Below are 12,594 nucleotides of genomic sequence, written 5' to 3' on the forward strand. Positions count from 1 at the left end.
TGATGAACTTTTTTTTAAAGATTTTATTTATTTCATGTATGTGCATACACTGTCACTGTCTTCAGACACATCAGAAAGGGACATCGGATCCCATTACAGATGGTTGTGAGCCACCATGTGGTTGCTGGGATTTGAACTCAGGACCTCTAGAGGAGCAGCCAGTGCTCTTAACCGCTGAGCCATCTCTCCAGCCCGATGAACTTTTTAAAATGAGCAGAATTGGAGGTCACAGGGGCACAGGATGTTTTTACCTTAGTTGTCATAGCAGTAACATAACAGTTATCCTAACAGACACACTGACCAGAATGTTTCCCTTCCCAGCATGTGTATCGGGGATTCTCACCCGGAACATGGCCAGTACTTACTTTTAGTCAGACAAATTCCAAGCCATTATCTCCTGATCTTCATAAACATTTACAAATGAGGAGACTGATGTGCCCTAAGAAATAATTTCCACTGGTTCACAAAGACACCAGTGTTTGCAAAGTGCCAGCTCTGTGCTCAGGGAACTCAGAGATTAGTCACACCTTGCCGAACATCTTTCATTTTCCCCCAAAGGGTTAGACAGCTTTTAAATTCTACCTTTCAGATTTTATCTAAAACACATTCTGGAACTCATGGTTTAAATGCCATGATTTAAAATAAAATCCACTGTATGTTCTTCGCTTCTGGTCACCCCGTGTCCAGTTCTCTGTGATCCTGTTGTGGGGTATCCACCAGAGAAGACAGCCTGGACACAGGTTTATGCCAATAGAAAGTCTTTATCATCCAACCAGCGACTACCCTGAGCTCTCAAGGTCCCAGTGGAGAACCAAGCCTTTCTCAGAGTGAGGTTTTAAGCATAAAAACCACATCCTGGATTGACATACTTCCAGATAACAAGACAACCAGAAGCAGAACTACAGAAGCCAAAAACCAAGCTTGGTACATTTAGACTTTCCCAGAGCTATGGACTTTGATGGATTGGGCCTTTATCCCAGTTTTGGCAGGTGGTACTGCCTATGTCCTCAGTTTTACAACTTGAATGGTACTTCGGTCATGGAGTCAGCTGTGCTAAGATCTGGGACGGGGGTGTTACATCCTTTACCTCACTTCCTTATCTCCCACAGCGACGTTAAAAGGTTGATGGCAGAAGTAAGCAGTAGTGGTGTGATTTGTTTTGTTTTTGATTTTTGAGATCTCTCTATGTAGCTGTTGACCGGCTTGGAACTTTTTATGTATAGACCAGGCTGGCCTGGAACTTAGAGATCCACCAGCCTTGCCTCCCAAGTGTTAGGATTAAAGGTGTGCATGAAACTGGCTACACTAATTCTTAAGTACTTTCTACATACCTTTGGATTTAATCCCCAGAGTGCTACTTGAAGTGAGAACTCTGGTTTAACCATGTTCTGTGGTCCTACGTGAGAAAACGTGCTCAGGAAGTGAAATTACTATACAAGCACCCAGCATGTAAACCACAGAGACGGCACTAAAGTCAGAGTCCTGAGTCTTAACATCATTTGATAGTTATCATTGATGTGATGGACGTCTTACACAGGTAAGCCCATCCTTCTCAAGAGTTAGGAGATCCAGTGCTCTCAGGAATATTTCAAGCTAGACTGACCTTTCCCTGCACTGTGAGATCCTTCTTCCCACTCCCCAGAGCAGCCAGCCCATGGGGGCCATTAACACAGGACAACTAGAATCAGGGAAGCTCACTTAACTTCTTTATTAAGGTTCAAGCCCAAGCCCAAGGCTTGCTTTCTCTCTATTCGTCCCCCACCATCTAAAAGAAATCCTGACTACTCCCATAGTTAGGACTTGGGTGCTCTGGGAGAGGCTCCGTACACAGGAGCAGGCAAACAAGTAAGTAGAGATTGCCAGATGAGACTGTCCTCACCCTCAGGAAGCAACGAGCGCCCAGCTCCCCTTGCCACTTCAGCAGCCTCGCCTCTGGCCAGTTGGCGAGCCTGGTGGTTTCTTCAGGATTGAACTACAGCTGCCTGGTGTCTGCCTGCTGAAAGGACTGAACTGTAGCTGCTGAGTCGTATTTGGTGTTTGCTATGGGATTGAGCTGCTGCCCAAGAAGATGGAGCTCAGTCCCGAAGAACCATTGCTGCACAGGTCCACTTCCCCCACATCCTAATAACTTTCCTCTTCCACGACCTCTGCTGGGCGGTGGGCAAGAGGAGAGGTTGAACCCTTTAATTAAAAATAGGTTGCAAAAAAATGTATGCCCACACAGACTCTTAATTAAAATCCTTGAATTTTAAACTGATAAGAACAGATACTACACTTGATCTTAGCCAAAAGGCCGAGAAGCGATAAAATCCTTGAATTTTAAAATGTTGGTGTTTGGTTTTAAATTCAACAAGCTCCGTGCAAGTTAAAAAAAGAAGCATCTGTACACGTCAGCCGACTGTCACGTGAGTCTCGATGTTGGTCCTTCTCCCTACTGTTGCTCCCAAAGGTCCACGAATGGAGACCGTTTCCAGTGCTAGGGTGAAGATGGAGGAGTTTGACCTCTGAAGAGTTTGACCTTTCAGAAAACAACAAGAATAGCAGTAAAAAGAACGAATGTTAAACTTAGGGGAAAGCGACTGTGAACATCTAAAAACAGTTACTAGGTTTAGGAAACGGGAACACCTTTTTGTTTTTCATTTTATTTTTTTAATTTTACCTATATGCACGTTTCCCCTGTATGTATGCCTATGCCCCGTGTACATGCGGCGCCCACGGAAGTCAGAAGACAGAGTCTGATCACCTGGAACTGAAGTTATAGTTGGTTGTGAGCCACCATGTGGGTGCTGAGAATTGAACCCAGGTCCTCTGCACGAATATTTTGAGCCATCCACTATTGCCTATAATACAATTTAAAAAGGATTTAGTGAAGTTTTCACAAAGTAAGACTTTAAAAAGAAAAAGTAAGGGTCAGGAGAGATGATGGTACATGCCTTTATTTAACCCAGGACTCAGGAAACAGAGGTTGACAGATGCCTGGTCTACACAGCAGGTTCCAGGCCAACTATGGCTACACAGTCAAAAAAAAGTATGTCTTTATAAAAAATATTTTTAGTTTGAGTTTTCAGGGTTAAACCTTCTAAGAACTTCCCACACTCTGAGCCCAGACTCTCTCCACACGTGTACGATATACCTATTTCCACAACATACCAAAAACCCTGTCAGGACTTCTGTGAGGATTGCATGCAAGAAGACTTGACACAGTGGTAGTGCTGACGCTTCTGAGCCATATCCTGTCACAGGGTGATTTAGGCCTTTAGAGTGGAGTGGTGGGGTACGCGGTGGCTGGCCACGTTGGATCCACAGCGAGGAAGCAGAAAGATGTGAATATTAGTGCTCATTTCCCTTTCTCCCTTGTTCATCCTCGTTCTCCCTGGGACAACTTAGGACATGGGATAGTGCCATCCCATTTAGGGTGGGTCTTTGCTCAAATAAAACTCTCTAGAAACACCCTCACAGACATATCCAGGAGCACATCTCTTAGATGATTCCAAATCCAGTCTATCAGACAATGATGATAATGATGAACTGTCACAAGCTCACCCCTTGTCAACTAGACACGCAAACATGCCACTTTCAAATCGTAACATTTCGTTTTTAGCTCTTAAAATCTCATAGTTATCTCACAACGCAAAACAAATTTAGATCATTAAAGTCTCCAAAAGCTTGGCAGTTTGGGGGTATTTATTCAAAATGGTAAAGGCAGGGTCCTCTGCTGAGGCTAAGTGATTCCTCAACTCCGGGTGTCTGCTTTAAAGAAGTTATATTTCCAATACATAATGGCACAGAGTAAGTTATTCCCATTCCAAAAGAGGGGAATGGGACATAGCAAGAAAAGACTGGACAGAAGCAAGATAGAAATCCAGCAGAGCAAGCCAAATCTTATAGATTCATGCCTGGCACCTTGGGCTCTTGGTAGCATCATCTCAGTTCCAGCAACTATATGCACCTTCCTCTCTTGGGGCAATTTTATTCCCTGTCTACAACTTTTATGTAGAGACATCCTGTGGTGCTAGCACCTACGACATCCCACCCTGCAGCTTAGGTTCCACATGCACAACCCTATATAGCGGAACTTTTCATTTTTATTTACCTATTTATTTGTTTATTTAATGAATGTGTGCTCCGTCTGCATGTACACTTGCATGCTAGAAGAGAGCATCAGATCCCTTTACAGAGGGTCATGAGCCACTATATAGTTCTTTGGAATTGAGCTCAGGGCCACTAGAAAAGGAGCCAGGGCTCTTAACTGCTGAGCTTTCTCAACATCTTGATAATGGGATATTTTGCATGGAATTTGACTCTATCTCACATTGCCTGTGTAGGGTAAAATATCTAAGCTCACTTCCCATCTTTGAAACCCACCAATCCCTGAACTCAAAAACTCAATAATCCCTGAGCTCAGCCCAAGCTCAGGATTTGAAAACCCACCAGTCCCTACTGTGGAAAACTCCACTCCCAAGAAAACCTATATAACCCTGCCTCCCCCTCAGTTCTTTGCTGCTTCTCTTCCAATTCTGTCTTATCCAATAAATCTTTTACGTGAGGTTTGCTGTGTGCTGTGACTTTGTGGTATTCCTTGCCTCCCAACTGCCAGTGTAGACTTAGATTTTACAAAACCTACTTTAATAAGGTTTATTAAATACTTCCATCCCCCCTTCTTGCCCACCATCCAAAGGTAGGGGAGAAAAGATGATAAATAGGAAAGTGAGGATGTAGACCTCTTTAGAAGTAGTTCTTTGGGGCGATTCCAATCTCTGTTGTCAAGATACCAACAGTCCAGCTCAGAAGGGTCAGGATACCCAACGGGAATCAGCAGTGGTGGCACAATCCAGCAGAAATAGCCAGGCCTCTGCTGAATAGGCATGAGTCAGTGGTCATAGCCAGGGAAGCCAGGGGGAATTCTCTCCCATACCTCTCTCAATAAAGGTCAGCAAAGACTGGAGGTCAATGAAGCTTTGCAAGGCTAACTATGCAAGTGCCCCACCACTGTCCACTGAGTCCCACTCAGACTATCTCCAAACATCAAGTGTCCTCCCAATAGGTCTTGCCTCAGCAAAATACCATGTTAGTCCGTAACATATGACACAACCAGAACTTCCTGGTTTCTGGCTAGGATCCCTTTCCCTTCGGAGCCGCAACATTAGCATTAGGAAATCTTTCCCTTGTTACGGGCTCCACTTAAATCTGACGTAACTCAAACACCAGGTCAGTACAGATGACAAAATTTTATTGTAATCAAGCTGCTGTTGACCAATTAGGGTCACAGAACAGATTCGGAGCTGACCTGCAACAAGCCAAAATATCACAGAATATTTACTTGTGCAGACTACAAATATCTGACCAAGTTATTGTTACATTTTCCCACCAATCAGGATAGGAGTTGGTTCCTGGGCCTGGGAACATGAACTTAGTTTAACCCTGTGAACAATATGGAAAAGTTGTCCCCGAGATGGCTGGATCCAGACATCCCAGATATCTCTTTGTAACAGAAGCCATTGGGAAGTCCCCAGCTCCCCCTAAGACCTGGGACCTTGAACTTACTTTCCCCTTATGACTATACGGAGTCTGAAATCAGAATGGCAGCGGTTAGGACAAGTTCCTTTTTCTACGATTGGAGATAAGCTTTAACATCAAGCAAGAGACATCACCTGCATAAAAAGGAAGTCAAATTGCTATTCTTCTCTGATGACATGATCTTATATAGAGAAAATCTCGGATTCTACACCTTTAAAAAAATTCGCTAGAGCTAATAAATGAACTTAGCAAAATTACAGAATATGAAAACTCACAAAAATCAGCCACGTTGAATGAGAGTGTAACTCAGTATTAGAGCACTATCCTTTCATGCACAAGAACCTGAGCCCCCAGCAAGAACACACGTGACTCAGTAGCGTTGCTGTACACCAGGGGTAAATCAACAGACACAGGACAAGAAAGCAATAGCTATTTTAAACAATGGGGCTGGACAGATGGTCCAGTGGTTGCTCACACCTCCCTAGAACTCCATCTCCAGAACTTCACCACCTCTGACCTCTACAGATACCTGCATGTGCGCACACACACACACACACACTACACACACACACACACACACACACACACACACACACACACACAATGCTTTAAATAAAAAATCTAAAAGTATTACCAAGGAATAACCTTAAGAAGTTTTATAATGAATATTATTAAACATTGGTGAAATTGAAAAGGACACCAAAAAAGGAGAGAAAAAGAAAGGAAGAAAGAAAGAAAGGAAGGAAGGAAGGAAGGAAGGAAGTGTTCGTAGAAAGAATGTGTTTAGCAAATGATGAATGGCTCAAGAAGATGTCCATACGTACACACACAATGGAACACTATGGGTCATAAAGGGAATTTAATCTGTTAATCTGTAACAACTTGGCAGAACTGCAAGACACATCAGATGAAACATCACAGGCAAAGAAGAACAAGGTATTATATCATAGGCTACATAACTGGGTAATACATCAAGCCACAATAAGAAACAAAGAACTAAAATTCTATAGGATATATTCCCTGGCTCTAATGAATAAGTTATGGATCATCTAATCACAGGAATATTAAACAACTCACTCCAGCCTTACATCAATGAATAAATTACAAGGCACAGTGTACAGAATTAAATGAAAAAAAGTCATTCGAGTATGTGGAATGCAGCCATACTAGAGGGAAATTTTACAGGATTTGGTGTAGGCATACATTTTTTTCCAACCTACTTTAATAAGCACTCAACCTCCCTCTAGCCCACTACCCACCAGAGGTAGTGGGAAAGAAAAGCTACTAGGATATGAGGGAAGTGAACCTGTTTAGAAATAGTTCTTTGGGGCCATTTCAATCTTCGTTGGTCTCAGTCCATTCACTAGCAAACACCCAACACAAATCAGAAGCTGCAGTCCAGTCCTCTCCGTAGTCACCACTCATAAATCAGCTAGGGCAGTTCAATCCAGAAGAAACTGCAAGGCTCACCAATCGGGTCAAGTCGTCCGAAGAAGCAGTAAGATGCTGCAGGGACCTCATGAGAAGTTCTTTGACAAGTTTCTTTCTGTCATCACCAGCAGCAAAGCTCAACAGAGCAGCGTAAGGTGAAGCAATGCACACACATCATCAGGGAAGAGTAGTGCGGTGCAGCACTTCAAACATTGCTCTGGCTTCCTGCTGCCTGCGGGGTCTCGTTTACACTCCTTCTAAACATCACAATTCCTTTCATGTGTCTCCTTTAGCAAAACATCCTTTCACGCCCGTGTGCCCCAGCAAAACACCGTTTGACATAACTGACTTCCCAAAGAAACCAGAATTTTCATTTCAATTTGGTGCTTAGAATAGGAAACAAAATTTCAGACCAATAATCTAATCTGACTAAAAAAGTCACAAAAGAAGACCGAAGTAAGCACAAGACAGGCAGAGGGAAGGAAGAGTGGAGATTAATAAAATTAAACAGAAAAGAGAAAAAAAATCAAGGAATGGCCAGTAAACCTCCAGGAAGACAGATGTCACCAATGTCAAGATGAAAAGTGAGATGTTACTATGTATGCACCTTTGCGTACTAAAAATGATAAGGGACAAGTTATATTGTCACACCCTTAGTATCTTAGATGAAATAGATAAGTTCCTTAGACTCTAAAAGTAAGCAATGTAAAACAATCTGAACATCCCCCAAAGATTTTGAACTTAAAAGGATTAGAGGCTGGGGAGATGGCTTAGCTGGTCAAGCACCAGCCGCACAAGCACAAGAATTTAAGTTTGGGTCCCCAGTACCCATGTAAAAATTTGAACACGTTGGTGCACATCTGTCACCCTAGTGCCGGGAGTTGGGGCAGAGATAGACCACCTCCAGAGCTTTCTGGCCAGCTATTCTAGCCAATCAGAAAGCAGCAGATTCAATAAGAGATTCTTTCTTAAAAGAAAAATAAAAGGGACACCCAGTGTCTACGTCTGTTCTCTCCAAACTCACATACTTGCACACGCATGCATTTTCATGCCATTACAGTGTTAATTGCCAGCCTGCCAGGGAGAAGGGCCCCTGGAGACGCCTCTGAGGTCTATCTTGATGACATTAATTGATACAGGAAGGTCAACTGCAGAGTCCACTCCCTGCACAGGCAATCCCAGATTGAACAACACACTGAGAGTAAGCTGAGCACTGGCTGGCATCCATCCTTCTCTGGTTCTTGACTGTGGGTGTGGTTTGACCAACTGCTTCAAGCATCTGCTGCCTGGACTTCCCGCCATGATGGGCTGTACTTTGAACTGTGAGCTACAATAATACTTCATCTGCCCCTTTTCTTTTTTTTCTTTTCTTCAGTTCCTCTTATTTCCTTTTCCTTCTTTCCTTCTTTCCTTCTTTCCTTCTTTCCTTCTTTCCTTCTTTCCTTCTTTCCTTCTTTCCTTCTTTCCTTCTTTCCTTCTTTCCTTCCTTCCTTCCTTCCTTCCTTCCTTCCTTCCTTCCTTCCCTCATTCTGTGCTTGCTTTTTCCCTAAGTCAGGGCTTCAATGTGTAGCCCTGACTGGCCTGAAACAGAGAGATCTATCTGCCTCTGCCTTCTGGTTGCTGAGATTAAGGCATGCACCATGCTCTGGTAACACTTTTTCAAGTTGTTATTGTCAGGGTATTAACACAGCAACAGGGGGGAAAGTCAACACACACACACACACACACACACACACACACACACACACACAATGTTTAGAGAAAGCAATCGCCAGGCAGATGAAATATGAACCTTTCGCATACTTACAGAAATGAAAACAATTTTATGCAATGTTTCCCAAGAACATTTGCCCAACTCAATCTGAGACCAGCATGACCTTAACACCCAAACCAAGACCATCACAGAAAGAAGAGACGGTGGAGGGAAGAGAGGGGGAAGTACAGTATGCTTCATGAACTTCAGTTTTAAGGCCCTTGAGAATGTTAATAGATTGAATCCAACATTATGTAAAAAGTATTTTAATACATACCACATGTAAGTGTGATTTCTTACAGGTATTCAAAGCTGGTTTGATATTTTAAAGAAATTAGTGTAATTCACCATTTCGGCAAGTTGGAGGAGCTTTATTGTGAAATAGGAAATAGAAATAGAAATAGGAGAGAGCTGCCGGGACCCAGTAAGACATCTACTCGAAGTGTATGTTACAGTGAAAGAATGAATGTTTCCCAGAACAGGAAAAGGCCAAGGACTGTTCACGCTCATCACTCTTACTCAGCACAATGTTAGAACTCCTACCCAGCTCGATGAAGAAAAACCATTAAATAAAATACATGTCAAGGACTAAAATGTCTCCACTTTGGGATAAAATACCAGCACTCAGCAGTCCCACGACTGAAAAGCGGCTGGGATCAGTAAGTCCAACAAGTTTGCAACACGACAGCTGAGCGTGTTTCTCTACACTAACAGTGGAAACGCAGCGTCTGAAGTTGAAATCAAACTACCATTTGCACTGGATAAAAGTTAGAATTCATCGGTAAACCTAACGGAATAAGTAGATTTATATTCTGAGGGATTTCAGAGACTGATGAGATCAATATCCAAATAAGTGGAAAAATAATGTTTATGGATCGGAAGGCTCAATATTGCCACAAGAAAAGTCCAGTTCCAAAAAACCAATACAGACTGATAAGTTGGACTGTGCATTGAGGATCCTCTCCGTTCTTAGAAAGACTAAAAAGCCAAGGCACAGAAAAGTGGAAAATATTTTCAAAACATGTAATCAACAAATAGTTTGTGTTCAGAATAGATAAAGAATCCGTTCAGATTCTTGACATGCAATGAAAGAGTGTTGAGAAAGAAACTTGAGGATGTATATTACTAAAAATCACAAGAAAAGGGTCCAAACGGCCAATAAACACGTGAAAACGTGTTGAACTTCCCTGACAAAGAAACAGGAATTAAAATCACAGGTCACAGGCTGGAGACATGACTCAGCTGCTAAGAACACCAGCTGCTCTTCTAGAGGAGCCAAGATGGCTCCCGGAACCCACGTGATTGAGAACCCTCTGTAACACCAGTTTCAGGGCATCTGACATCTTCTTCTGAATGCCTTAGTGTCCTGCCTTCATGTGGTGTACAGACATATACTCAGGCACACATATGCAAAACATGAACATTTAGAACCACAGATCCACACCTCTATGCTTTTAGAAAGGATCGGTGCAGCTCTGAAGCAGCCATGATGGTCACACATACTGTGCAGGATGAAATTGGTACGTTGGTTTTGAAAAAGTATAGACAGCATCCAAGTCTTAGCCAGTGACCTGGGAAATTTACAACCAGGGACGTCACACTATTTCCCAAAGCATTGGTGTGCATTCACAAAAACCCATCAACTGGAGTGAAAACAACCCAAATGGTCATGGATGCGTATGATTTCACATAACTGAGTGGCATATCGCACTGAAAAATAAACTCTAGTTACTTGGGCAAAGAAGCCGATGACTGAAAGTAGGCAGTCAGAAAACCAGACAGATTCTATTGACACAGAATTCAAAACTAAAGTAGCCTCTGGGGTTAGAAGCCAAAATAGTCACCACCTTTCGAGAGATAGGGAGCAGCGAATAGTGTTTGGAAGGGAGAGCAAAGAATTTCTGAGATGCTGAAATGTTCTGGCTGAAGACTTTACCTTTACCTGGGCTTATAAAACTCATCTGAAGATTGTAAGGGTGCGTTTATTTAAGACGATTTAATGGGCTATTCACATTTATGATTTGTTTACTTATTAACAGTGTATCTTATTTTGATCAGATACTCGAAAAAGTAGACTCACGGATCACATCAGAATAGTTGTCTCTAGGAACCTAAAGGGATGAAAAATGAGTATAAAAGAGGAAGTGATTAGGTGTGTGGGTGGGGACAGCACATAAGCTTCCTGGTGAGTAGATGGAATGGAGGCTGAGCTAGTAACAGCTGAATGAACCCTGGGCACGGGTCCTCATTTGAAAGTACACTAGATAAAAAAAAAAAAAAATCAGCTCGTCCCTTGCACTTGTCACATTTCAAGTGCTCAGCAGCCACAGGGGTTCAGTGGCTCCATTGTCTACCACAGGCAAAGGAGAGAGAGAGAGCGCCCGTCATCACAGAGTGTTCTGTGGAACAGCCTGGGCGGACATGGCTGCAATCTGGAGAAGCAATTATGGTGAGACCATAAAAAGAATCTAAAACTCGCCAGCATTGATGGTGCGTGTGTAGGGAACGAGCCAAAGTAGTACAGAAAATGCAGAAAGCGATGTCATGGACACCAAGACAGTTTCAGTGAGGAAACGCTGATGTTTGATATTATGGGGAAGGAGCTGGAGCCATGGGGGCAGTTTCTCTGCGTGTGCAGATCAGATCACTGGGTCCAGAGGTGAAGGAATAATGTTAGAAACTTCTAGCAAGGGGTTGGGGATTTAGCTCAGTGGTAGAGCGCTTGCCTAGCAAGCGCAAGGCCCTGGGTTCGGTCCCCAGCTCCGGTGGGGGCGGGGGAAGGAAAAAGAAAAAGAAACTTCTAGCAAAACCTGAATTTAGATGGACACAATAAATCCTTTGCCCTGTGTCCTGGTTTGTAGAGTCCAGACAGGTCAGGGGTCCCCCAGCATCTGGAATGGCCTGCCTTATATAAGGAGAGGTCCAAAGGTTCAAATGTAAATATTCTTAGCTTAGGCTCAAAGGAAAGCGGTCATTGTGGCCATTGTCAGAATGGTTTTTTTGTTTGTCTTGCTTTGTTTTGTTTGTTTTTGACCATAAGGAAGTGTCCTATAGGTTATTTCCGGGGTTATAAGTGAAATTCCTGAGAATATAAATAATCTGGGGCAGGGCACACGAATGTATCATAACACACACACACACACACACACACACACACACACACACACACACACAGGAAAACCCGGAAAGGAGTAACAGGCAAGGTCCCAGGCCGGGGGGGTTGTCAAGTTACAGTATTTGTAAAATTGTTCCTCCATTCTATTCCTGAGGTCTCCATCTGCAGAGAGCCATGATCACAGGGGTAGGCTTCTCTTTGGTTTCAGTCAAGGGAGACATTAAGGCTTAGAGGAGTGCATGAAAAGGGGGCCAGAATTCTCTCTGAAAACTCAGCCTAGTACTTTCCTTCATACACCTCACTTCTCTGAGTGTCTCAAGACCCACAATGAACAGGTTGATGTCATAGCTTGCACTCACTTTCTTCCTTGGAAACCCTGATCTCTTCCTTCCCTGTCCACCTTTCCCCCCGGGGATTCTCAGTTATCCACAGAGTCTCACCCACGCTCCACTTGTCTCTTGTTCTCTCTGGCTTCTATCCAGCCTTCTGTTTACTCACTTTCCTGATTGACCTGAGGCCTCATCAGGACCCAAGCTTTATCTCTCCCTCTGAGAAAGTCACAGCCCTGTGGAGAGAAGATTCCCCCACCCACTCTGGCTGCACAGAAGCCTAGGCCTCAGTGATAAGGACAGGACTGGGAGGGGGTGTTGACAGAGGACAGCAGGCTTTGCAGCTGGTGTTTCTGAGAAGACTCCTCAGCAAACAATGGTCCCCAAAGTAGGGATTAGGAGAGTGGTGTGAGCTGGGCCAGCCCTGTGGGACACGATGGCTCCAGCTC

At 43.5% G+C, this 12,594-nt stretch overlaps 1 protein-coding gene, 1 long non-coding RNA gene and 1 pseudogene across 2 annotated transcripts in view; 1 reads left to right on the top strand and 2 right to left on the bottom strand.

Annotated features, from left to right (window-relative positions):
* Nucleotide 1: 1 nt before the first annotated feature.
* LOC148007297 (uncharacterized) lies at nucleotides 2–7,228 on the bottom strand. The gene is made up of 3 exons (XR_015650290.1): nucleotides 6,988–7,228; nucleotides 2,744–2,840; nucleotides 2–2,518 (listed from the first exon to the last, which is right to left on the bottom strand). It is a non-coding gene; the product is annotated as an uncharacterized LOC148007297 (long non-coding RNA).
* LOC120100311 (U2 spliceosomal RNA) lies at nucleotides 2,126–2,305 on the bottom strand (annotated as a pseudogene).
* A 3,660-nt stretch (nucleotides 7,229–10,888) lies between the features above and the next one.
* Fcgbp (Fc gamma binding protein) overlaps nucleotides 10,889–12,594 on the top strand; it is a 41,386-nt gene continuing 39,680 nt past the window's right edge. The window contains exon 1 of the mRNA XM_087553686.1: nucleotides 10,889–11,150. The gene's annotated coding sequence lies outside the window, so the exon portion shown is untranslated. The remainder of the gene's footprint in view (nucleotides 11,151–12,594) is intronic.

Source organism: Rattus norvegicus, chromosome 1 (assembly GCF_021556685.1).
Source record: "Rattus norvegicus strain SHRSP/BbbUtx chromosome 1, alternate assembly SHRSP_T2T, whole genome shotgun sequence".
In the NCBI taxonomy this organism is placed as follows: domain Eukaryota; kingdom Metazoa; phylum Chordata; class Mammalia; order Rodentia; family Muridae; genus Rattus; species Rattus norvegicus.